A 12006-nucleotide genomic window follows, 5' to 3' on the forward strand; every position below is an offset into this window, starting at 1 on the left:
TTCAGAAACTAGCAACTGTGAAGCCATTACTGCATACTTATTAATTAAATACAGGTGTCCCTCATGCCCCCACCCATGGACATCAGGTGGAAGCTGAAATTGAAAACAAACCACTGTCTAACTCCTCAACCCCACCCATGGCAAGCCATGGCAAGCCATTTGGGGCTGTAGTTAAATAATATCCACCAAGCTCTCACCCATGTGTCATGGTTGGGGTCTATTTATATAATAAATGGCGCCGGGATAATATCCCAGGCCACCAAACTCATTAGTGGTGGGTGGGGGCTATTAGGGTTATTCACTAAGATCTGAATTTGGACTGCAAATTCACGAATTTGTTGGAATTCATCAAAAATCCAGATATTGTCAGACACTAAACAGGCCTGACCAAATCCAGGTTCAGAGAATTCAACTCTGAACCCTGATTAAACCCTGATTTAAAAAAGCTGAATGATTTGCCGGCTGGCAGTGCTAGCACCTGGGGGCAAATGGTGAAATGTGAGGGGCCACACAGGTTAATTAGGTGATGACCAGTGATTGCTAGCCAGCTGCCACATTATAAAGGTAAAATAAGTTAGTAAGACCCAATATTACTACCGTCTTTCCCCAAAAATAAGACAGGGTTTTGTATTAATTCCTCCCCCCCCCCTCCCGAAAAACGCACTAGGGCTTATTTTCAAGGGAGGTCTTATTTGGGGAAAAATGTGTGCCACGAAGCAGGTCTATGTTCGGGGGAATTTCCCCTAACATAGACCAGTTCACTAGGGCATGGAATCCTGCAAATCTATGTTTGGGGAAACTAATGACTAATTTTCCATACAAATGATAGACCAAACTCACTAATTAGACTGATTGACGAATCCTAACGGCATTTGACTTTAATAAATATGCAAATTGCCAATGTAGGCTTAATTTGTGAATTTTTGTTGGATATTTTTCATTTGGGCAAAATCCGGTGTTAATTGAAAATCCCTTCAAAAAGACTTACAGAGCTATTCAAACAGGGATACTCATTAATGTCCGAATGGAACTGAACCAAATGGGCCAAAACCATCCTGCTGCATATGAGGCCATTCGTTCTGCAAAATCCGGACATTGATGTTGGAATTTATCAATGTCCAGGTTTTGTAATTTAGGTCCCAAACAGGCCTTAAATTGGTCTGGATTTCGGCCAGTTGGAACTCCGCCAGAAAGCTGAAATCTGGGCAAAATGCAGCAAATAAAAGCTCAAAGAATTCAACTCCAAGCCCGGATAAAAAAAAAGCTGAACGATTTGTAGACAATAGTGAAAAACTCTTGGTGGAGCATGGGTTAATTATGTGGTGACTGGCAAGTGCTTGCTAGCCAGCCACCACATTAAAACAGTTAAATAAATAAAAATCCTTTGGAGGTCAGTAAGACCTCCATATTGCTATAATGGAGTTTTGTATCTAAATATGCCTCCACCTGCCATCCTGCAGATAAGGGCATATCTATCAAACACTCTTTGCAAACCGGTCAGCAGAAAAGGCCCGATCCTATAGATATAGGGCCTGTAGAATAACAGGTGGGCTGGGGGGGACTAAACCATGCCCTACCTGTAGACATTGGATTGGGAATACTTTACATTTTAAGGGTAGACCCCTCCCATGGGCCCTTCCCATGCTGGCAGGTGGTGCCCTAATCAGTATAAAGAGGAGGGGAGGGCCTGGCGTCCCCTCCTTGGGGACTTATAATTTATTAAGGAGGACCTAGTGTACCCTTTCATGGCCCCCACCTGTGCTGTCTCTTTTGCCCCTTCTCCAGCCCCTCTGTATCTCTTTGTGTACCCCTAGCACCTCTGGGTGTCTCTCTCCCAAGCCTTGGTCTGTCTCTTTTGCCTCTTTCTCAGCCTCTCTGTGACTCTTTGTGTCTCCCCAGCCCCTCTGTATGTCCCCCCCCCAAGCCCCTGTCTGTCTCTTTTGCCCCTCTCCTGCCCCTCTGTGGCTCTTTGCCCCCCCTTATCCCTCTTTTTGCCTCTTTTTCTCCATAGCCTTAATGGTGTGCCTCTTCCCACAGCACCTTGTCTCTTTCTCCCCTAGCTTTGTGTCTCCCCAGCTCCTCCTTGCATCTCATCTCCCCCACGTGTCTCATTCCCTCAGCCGCCCATGTGTCTCAATTCCTCCCCCAGCCCCATCCACGTGTCTTAAACCCCCAAGCCTATCCATGTCCTCATTTCATCTGCCCCAGTCCCTCCATGTGTCTCATTCTTCCAGCCCTACTATGTGTCTCATTCCCAAAACACCTCATGTGTCTCAATCCCCCAGTACCCCATGTGTTTCAATCCCCCAGCCCTCCATGTGTCTCAATTAATCTGCTCCCTTCCCCATGTGTCTTAATCACCAGTGTTAATCTTGGCAGCACATTTTAATTGAGTGTTAGTCATAGTCTTTTGACTAAAAACACATTTTAGCTTTAGTCGTATTTTAGTCACATAGTTACATAGTTACATAGCTGAAAAGAGACTTGCGTCCATCAAGTTCAGCATTCCTCACATACGTCGTTGCTGTTGATCCAAAAGAAGGCAAAAAACCTAGTCTGAAGCGCTTCCAATTTTGCCACAAACTAGGAAAAAATTCCTTCTTGACCCCAAAATAGCAGTCAGATGTCTCCTTGGATCAAGCAGCTATTACCCCACTAATTAGAAATTATATCCTGTATGTTATGTTTTTGTAAGTATTTATCCAATTGCAGTTTAAACATCTGTAGTGACTCTGACAAAACCACCTCTTCAGGCAGAGAATTCCATATCCTTATTGCTCTTACTGTATAAAAACCTTTTCTTTGCCTTAGATGAAATCTCCTTTCTTCCAGCCTAAATGTGTGACCTCGTGTCCTATGTATAGCCCTGTTTATGAATAGATTTCCAGATAAAGGTTTGTACTGGCCCCGAATATATTTGTATAAAGTTATCATATCCCCTCTTAGGCACCGTTTTTCTAAACTAAACAGATTTAATTTTTTTAACCTTTCTTCATAACTAAAATGCTCCATTCCTTTTATCAATTTTGTAGCTTGTCTCTGGACTTTTTCTAGTGCCATGATATCTTTCTTTAGAACAGGCGCCCAAAATTGCACAGCATATTCAAGGTGTGGTCTTACCAGCGATTTATAAAGAGGCAAAATTATATTTGCATCCCGAGAACTTATGCCCCTATTTATACATGACAAAACCTTACTGGCTTTAGCATTTGCAGATTGACATTGCATATTGCTGCCTAATCTGTTGTCTATAACAATTTCCAAATCCTTCTCGTGTGTGGTTATCCCTAATTCACTACCATTTAGTGTGTAAGTTGCTTGTGCATTCTTAACCCCGAAGTGCATAACTTTGCATTCCTCTACGTTAAATTTAATCTGCCATTTTAGTGCCCAGTCCCCCAATCTATCCAAATCCCTCTGCAGCAAAGCAATATCTTGCTCACATTTTATTACTTTACAAAGTTTTGTGTCATCTGCAAACACTGATACATGGCTTTCAATTCCTATTTCAAGATCATTTATAAATATGTTGAATAGAAGTGGTCCCAAAACAGAACCCTGAGGGACACCAGTCATCTAAATTGTTTTAGTTTTACTCTAGTTTTAGTTGACTAATTCTCAAAAATGTTAGTAGATTAAATCTGACTAAATTTGTTAGTCGACAGAATTAGCACTGCTTTCAATTCACTAGGAAAAAAAACATATTTTGGATCACTTTAGAACAGTCTAATAAAAAAATGACAGAATTTAACTGTCACTTTCTGAACATTCCATTGTGTGAGTAAAGTCGTTATAAGTTATTCATCGCCTAAATTTGTCACTGTTTTAGACAGCAAGCTGGAGGCACAAATCCCAACCTTTTAGTGACTGGCACCTTTGTTAAATTGAGTTGTGCAACAGATAACGTGGATGGAGAGTGTTCGGGATTTTTGCTCCTTGTTAGATCCTTTTGCTGATCATTTTATCTTGTTTTAGTAATCCTTTTATAAAACATTATTGTTGTACCACGTATTAAGACATGTCCTACAAATACCAAGATTAGCTGCCCTAAAATTGCCCTTAGAAAGATTTGGACTCAACTAATATATTCCGGCAAGCTGCGTGATTGCATCCTGAACAATAGGTCTCCAGTTACAAGATAACGAATGCTTGAGAAATTCAGAACCTGTGTATCTCATGGAAATATAATGCTCTTTCTTTATGGTTTTTGTGTTGTGCAAAAAAAAAAACCAACCCACAAGGAAGTCACCACAGACTCTCCTAATCACTCTGATCTTTTTTTATCTATTAAGTACATTTTCCAATATATGTTGAACAATCTGTGCCTGGCTTTGCTTTTCATTGCTGTAAACAGGGCACCTAACCCCTGGGTTAAACACAAAAATTGTAATTTTATCAAATAAAAAATATTCCAAAGTAAGTTGGGCAAACATTCGGGAACCGATGACAATTGTAGCCATCTGAGAATGAAAAAGTCTTTATTGTAAAGAAACTCGTACTCAGTTTCACATCAATCAGTTTATTCATTTTATAATTAAAACACATAGGGCTGAAACTAATAAGGAACAATTATTTAATGCACAACTCTGTTTAAAAAGGAATCCCGAGATTGAGGTTAAAGTGTTCTAAACAAGAAGGTAACACATTGAATTAAGTTGGATATCTTCTTCCAGTGTGGCTTTTATAAAGTATATTTTGTCAAAAGTAATTGCACTGAATTAAATAGAAAAATACAAGTTTCAACTAGCACTGTGGAATCGACTATATAGTGTAACCCACAGGCATTTAACTGGGTCACTTCTTCCTATGATTAATGTTTTATTCATATCTTTGTGCCCAGAGTATGCCACAAAAAGGTTGTATTGCAGAAGTGTAGGTAGAAACCGCACTCAATTCCTCAGCAGCCACCCGGTGCTCCGGAGCAGGACCAGCAATCCCACAACAGCAAAGCAAATAGAAGAAATATCTCCAGGCACTCAGGATGTTAAAGCCACAGGCAGGTTTATTGAAACAGAAAGGACAGTCACGTTTCGACTTAACAGGAGGTCTTTGTCAAGCTAACACTGCAAAACAGCAACAGCAACGTTACGACCTAAAAGGAGGTCTTTGTCAAGCTAACACCACAAAACAAGATAAGTGTATATATAGCAAACAGTGTGAACAAGGTTAGCAAATAAACCAAAAATGTGTAAGCGCTATGGAATATGATCCAGACAAATAAACAGCACTATTATTATTATTATTATTATTATTATTATTATTATCGCCATTTATATAGCGCCAACAGATTCCGTAGCGCTTTACAATATTTTGAGAGGGGGGGATGTAACAATAAATAAGACAATTACAAGAAAACTTACAGGAACAATAGGTTGAAGAGAACCCTGCTCAAATGAGCTTACAGTCTATAGGAGGTGGGGTATTAGAAACATTAGGATAGGAAATATCAGGTAGGAGTGAAGCAGAGCTGGAGAAGAGAGCAAAGCACTATCCCATAGGAGAGAGCAAGAGACAGGTATGTAAGGGAGAGATTACTCTGGGAGGCCATACGCTTTCCTGAAGAGATGGGTTTTAAGGCCCTTCTTAAATGATTGAAGACTAGGGGAGAGACAGTTATACACAGAAATGTATTTAAAATAAATCATTGCCAAAAACAAGCGCGCTAAATGTTCTGTAAATACAGAGAAACACAAATAATAGTGCAGACTATCTGAATAAGTGCCAACACATAATAAGGGTATGAGGGAGAGAACTCACATGTACCAGAGCCTAATCATCCCTGGCTCTGGATATTCAAAGCTCCCCTGGAGAGGGAATGTTCCCAGATAAAGATGACTCCAATCAATGTATCCACAGAAAGCTTGATATAACTGTGCAAGATAGGGAATATAGAGAGGCAGGACCTCCAATTGAATAATATCAAATATGTTTATTGTGTAACTAAAGGTTAAAAATCCTTACTTGGTAAGTGGTGGGTTTTGCTTGCAAAGCTATCCACATAAAAGCATATACAAAAGCAAAGGAACGAGAGCACTTCCTAGTTCTGTCCATCCCGATTATGTGATCAACTTCCAGGTCCACCCCTCCAATGATGAATGCGTGGTGATCGGGGCCGCGGACGGACTGCCCGGACGGCCCAAGAGCCGACATCACGCCCGTGTGACCTCTTCCTGGGGGGTTTGTTTCGTCTTTGTGAATTTGGGGTAAAAAGTAAACGAGAGGGATTTTTGGATATTTGATGTTTAGGTAATTAAACTCCTGTTTGTTTAAAAATGTGTGACCTTTATTTAAAAATGTAGTTAAGATTTGTTGAATGCTGAATGTGGGATCAGATTGTAATTTTTCGTACCCATCGTAGTTGGTCAATTGTCTAAGGGCCTCTTCTATATGAGCTTCACTGGATAGTATAACCAGCCCTCCACCTTTGTCTGCTGGTTTAAAAACTATACTTTTTTCATCCTGTAATTGTTTCAGTGCGATCCTTTCTTTTTGTGTTAAGTTATGTGGAGTATATGTATTGTTAATTTTTTCAAAATCTTTTAAAACGGATTTTTCAAACATTATTAGTGGGGCCGTTTTATAGTGAGAGGGATAAAATTTAGATTTTTCTTTTAGGTTTGTGCTAATCATTTTAGTTATGTTTTGGGGTGTGTTTATGTCATTTTGAGGTATGTTTGCGAGTGAGGTAGATGGTTTAGTAGAGTCATTTTTTTTCAGCAAAGAATCTTTTCAGGGTGGCCTTACGTACAAATTTGTTAACGTCCAGAAATGCCTCAAATGGTTTAAAAGAGTTAGTGAGAACACATTTAGGACTTTAAAATTTGTGACAAGTTAAAAATTCCACATTGGTACAGTTATAGTCTTTCTGATCTTTCTTTCTTGTGTTCTTCTGCCACTTTGTTTTCTTAAATTTAAGATTGGGAGTGATGAGAAGGTTTTTTTTATCGGTTTGGTACAATAGTTAAAAGTGTTTTGGGACTCATATCTGTTTGCACCACCTTCTAAACTACATCCCCCATCAGACCTAGTGGCTGGAAAACACAGCCGCGCGTCACGTGCTTCGGCTTTAAACAGCCGTAACTAGCTGAAAAATGCTGAAAAATGCTAATTTTTAAAATTAAATATGCGGACAATGATCCCCAAACCCCCCACTATTGATTTGCACTATTATTTATTGATTTTGTATTGCTCTTAATTTGGAAGTTTTCTGATTGGTGGACAGCCAATGATGTAATTGTGGCTCCACTTTTAACTACCCTCTCTCCTATATAAGCCCTATCTGCCAGGTTGTGTGTGATCCATTTGAGAAAGCCTACACGGTGAAATGTGTTATGGACATTACTTTTTAACAAATATTTATATTGAATAAAGATTATGGTTTTATTACAACCTACTACCTCCTTATTTCAAAAACAGATTTTTTTTTCCTGGTATTTTATCTATTTTTATCCAAAGACTGTTACCATCTCTACTCTCAAGCACATCCTAGGTGGGGATCATACCACTAACGCTGTCGCCATAGAGCAGTGAGTCTGCTCCAAAGACTGTTACCATCTCTACTCTCAAGCACATCCTAGGTGGGGATCATACCACTAACGCAGTCGCCATACCACTAACGCTATATTACTGAGAGCACTATCTGTGGCTATTTCTTCTTCTTCTCTGAGTACCTAGATAACCATCTGCTGTAAAAGACCACCACCACCATATCCCATAAGTGGGGATTATACCACTATATGCGATATATACTAGAGCTGGTCATAGCTCTGTTTCATGTGAGTGCAATATTTATACTTCTTATGTGTTGTCTGTCAATCCCACTATTAGCACTATTAGGCCGCTCTGTCTTTTCTCTTTCCACATACGGAGATTAAAGAGACCCAGACCTTCCACATCCCCCAATCACAAAGAACCCAGAAGCCACAGCTGCATTTATTTTTAAAGAGACATTTTACATGTAAATATATCTTGCACTACTGTGACAAGATCCTAAGTACTTTCTTCTGTGGGGCAGCCCTTCTCTGTTTTTCTTATTTTAGTTCATGGAGATTTTGGTATCTAAAGAATTCTTGTTAATGTAAAAAAAGTGTTAGATCAGCATTTTATATTTCATACCTATTGTTTTTTTTATTAAATCAACATTGATACTTACCTGGAGTCCTGATAAATCTGACACAACCCACTGACATCATGGGAAGAGGAGGATCTAGCCCCTCATTTACAGCGGGGGGAGCGCACCCTGATGCTATAATTTTTTATAACCATTCCTGTGAATGCAATATTTATAGCACATTTGTTTCTGTAACAATATCACACTAAATGTTGATCATTCCTTGTAGACTTACAGCTGTATCCCTAGTCTGAATATGATATATTGCCTGTTTGGAAGGGGTTACCATCTGGGTAGTTGTTTAATTAAGATGAGCTATCAATATTTTGTACATCTAACACTATTTGGTGGAGGTGTGGTATATGTATAACCCCCCGTGTTTTACCTGTGCCTATTTTTGTTGGCTGATGAAGTCCGTTTTTAATTTGAAGAGTAACGGAGTTGTACTCTATTTGTAAACTTCACTCTAGCATTAGGTTAGTGTAGCAGGAGAATATTTATCTCTGATTTTGATGACCATATGATATCGTACTGATGCTCAAGCAAAAAATTGCAATGAAACCTCTTTGGCAGAAAAAAATATTTTTTGACATATAAAAGAGAAAACAATAAACCAACCACACTTAAACTAGTTTTTGGCTTCTAACACTTTTGTCATTCTCCTTTAAGTGGTACCATCGGTGACAAATGGGAGATAAACTGTGCCCCAATGTGTTTTTTCAGGTTGTTTAAAAAAAAACCATAAATATGAAATGCATTAAATTGTACGCAGCTAATGTTTTATTTATTTATCTACAAAATACAGATAACAATCAATGAATATGCACATTAATTGTCTAGAGAAATTTTGTGGGGTACAGGAATGTACCTAGATTAAGATATCCTGTCACCTTGAATATTACACTACCAGTTTCTAAACATGGCAAATCACAAGATCATTATTTAGAAGCTGTCTTTTCATTATGATGACTATTTTAATTTAAAAGGGTAGTTTAAAATGTTTAGAATCTTGATCTATATCTATGAGTTATGTAGAAGGGTGAAGAATGAATATTTAAAATTAAAGATCAACATTAGTACAATATGTTTTAATTCTCATGCAAAATAAAAGGATTTAAAGTGCAAGGCAGAAACAAATTTTATTTCAGCATTAATTTAACACCATTTAATTACAACTCAATTTATAACAGAAGGGTTTCAAATTTGCAAATAATAAGTGGATGAAAAAATCATTTGAATCACACTGGTGCCAAGATGTTTTTTTTTTTTTCTTTTTTTTCAAAGAAATATAGGATTTTTACAACTGTGGTAGAAGATTGGCAAATAAAAGTAAAAATATTTACCTGAAGCTAATGGACAAAACCTATTCTTTAAAATTTCCAGTCATTTTTTTTAAATTTTCCACCAAAACGGTCTGCGTTTTGCATCCCAAACTCACCCATTTGGAACATCCCATTACCATCTAGTGACATGCCCCCTTCCATGAAACCATCCATGTCCATTTTTCCAAAACTGCTCCCCATATTACCAGAAGACCACTGTTGTCCAAAATCACTTCCTGTATTGCCAAAACTCCACTGTCCACCCTCTGAAAAGCCACCTCCAGTAAAACCAGGTGTTCCTTGTGCGCCAAAATCTAGACTAAATTCACTTCCTGAGAAGCCCCCCTCACCCATGTTGCCTGAAGTCCATTGCTTTTCAAAATCAACATTAAAGTCACCTCCTGAGACAATACCACCCATATTTCCAAAATCGATTACTGGTATTCCTCCTTCTATATTACCAGAAAAAACTTGGAAGTTTCCAGGATCTACATAGAAATCTCCTCCTGACGCTCCTCCTTCCATATTGCCAGAAGTCCACTCTTGTCCAAAGTCTACTTTGTAGTCACCTCCAAAATCTACATTATAATCACCACCAAACATTCCCCCTTCCACATTGCCAGAAGTCCACGACTGTTCAAAATCAACATTAAAGTCCCCTCCTGAGATAACACCTTCAATATTTCCAAAATCTATTACTGGTATTCCTCCTTCTATATTACCAGAAAAAACTTGGAAGTTTCCAGGATCTACATAGAAATCTCCTCCTGACGCTCCTCCTTCCATATTGCCAGAAGTCCACTCTTGTCCAAAATCTACTTTGTAGTCACCCCCAAAATCTACATTAAAATCACCACCAAACATGCCTCCTTCCATATTACCAGAAGTCCACTGTTGTCCAAAATCTACATTATAGTCACCTCCAACACCCTCAAAATCTTCATTCAAGTCACCTCCCGAGATGCCTCCTTCCATATTTTCAGAAGTCCATTGTTGCACAAAATCAAGTTTGTAGTCACCCCCCATGCTTCCCTGATCTACATTGAAACCGCCTATTGAGAAATCCCCACCTAATAAACCCTGTGAAGGTTCAACATCTTTATTAAATTCATTGATACCAATGGAACTAGATAAGCCTTCGGATATCTCATCAACTGCTTTAAGATCAGAATCTGGTATGTCTGTTTGGACAAATCCAGGCAAAAAGTCCTTAGTACTTGGTATTTCAGCATTCGACCAAGCAAAATCAATGTCATTACTTGCCAAGTCTGTTTGCGGTATATACCCATTAAATGTTGATAAATCTATTTGTTTCGAACTGATATCATTGTCATACCCTGATAAATCTATTTCTGGTATACTTAGATCAAAATCTGATATGTCTGCTTTTGGCAAATCATAATCAATATAATTTTTTGGTGAGTCTATTTGCAGTTTATCTAAATCAAATATTGCCATGTCCATTTGGGGAAAATCTATATTGGTAACACTTTCTGAAAAGTCTATTTGTGGAAAATTTAAATCAAAGCCACTTGCTGATAAGTCTAGTTCTGGAAAACCAAAATCAGCACCAAAGAAATCCATTTGTGGCATATTCAGATCATAATCAAATCCTGGTACGCCTGGTTGTAGTATATCTAGACCAAAATCAAAATCTATTAAGTCTGTTTGTGGAAAACCGTAATCACTGCCAAATCCTGGATATTCTTCTTGTGGAAAACCAAAATCATTGCCATATCCTATGTCTGAAATCTGATCTTCGTAAGCTCCTGGGCTTGCATCACCTCCTCCTCCAAGCAGACCTCCCCCGAGCATGTCAAGGGGAATAAGACCTGTATTCAAAGGCAAAGAACATTTAGCTATTTCCTGTTTCAAAATCTTCAGGGATACTAATTAAATACATTGATCAGCCATAACATTAAACCACTGACAAGTGAAGTGAGTACAATTGATTATATCTTTACAGTGGCACCTGTCAAGGAAACAGGAAAAATGGGCAAGCAGAAAGTTCTGAGTAACTTTGAAAAGGACAAAATAGTGATGGCTAGATGACTGTGTCAAAGCATCTCCACAATAGCAAGCCTTGTGGGGTGTTCCCAGTATGTAGTAGTTCGTACCTAAAAGGAAAGACAACCAATGAACCGGTGTCAGGGTCATGGGCACCCAAGGTTCACTAATGCGTGTAAGGAGCGAAGTATAACCTGTCTGGGTGATCACACAGAAGAGATAGTGTAGCTTAAACTGCTGAAAAGCTGAATGCTGGCCTTGATAGAAAGGTGTCACAGTGCATCACGATGTGCGGTGTGTGGGGCATACATAGCGGCAGACCAGTCAGAGTGTCCATGATATCCCCTGTCCACTCATAAAAGCGCGTTTAAATGGGGGACAAAAGCATCAAAACTGGACCATGGAGCAATGAAAGAAGGTTACTTGGCCTGATTAAGAGCTTTTTCTTTAAGATAAGGTGGATGGACAGGTGCATGTGCCATGGGGATGTACTATGAGAAGAAGGTAGGCCGGTTAAGGCAGTGTTATGCTCTGGGCAATGTTCTGCTTTGAAACCTTGGATCCTGG

This window comes from Pelobates fuscus, chromosome 5 (assembly GCF_036172605.1).
Source record: "Pelobates fuscus isolate aPelFus1 chromosome 5, aPelFus1.pri, whole genome shotgun sequence".
In the NCBI taxonomy this organism is placed as follows: Eukaryota; Metazoa; Chordata; class Amphibia; order Anura; family Pelobatidae; genus Pelobates; species Pelobates fuscus.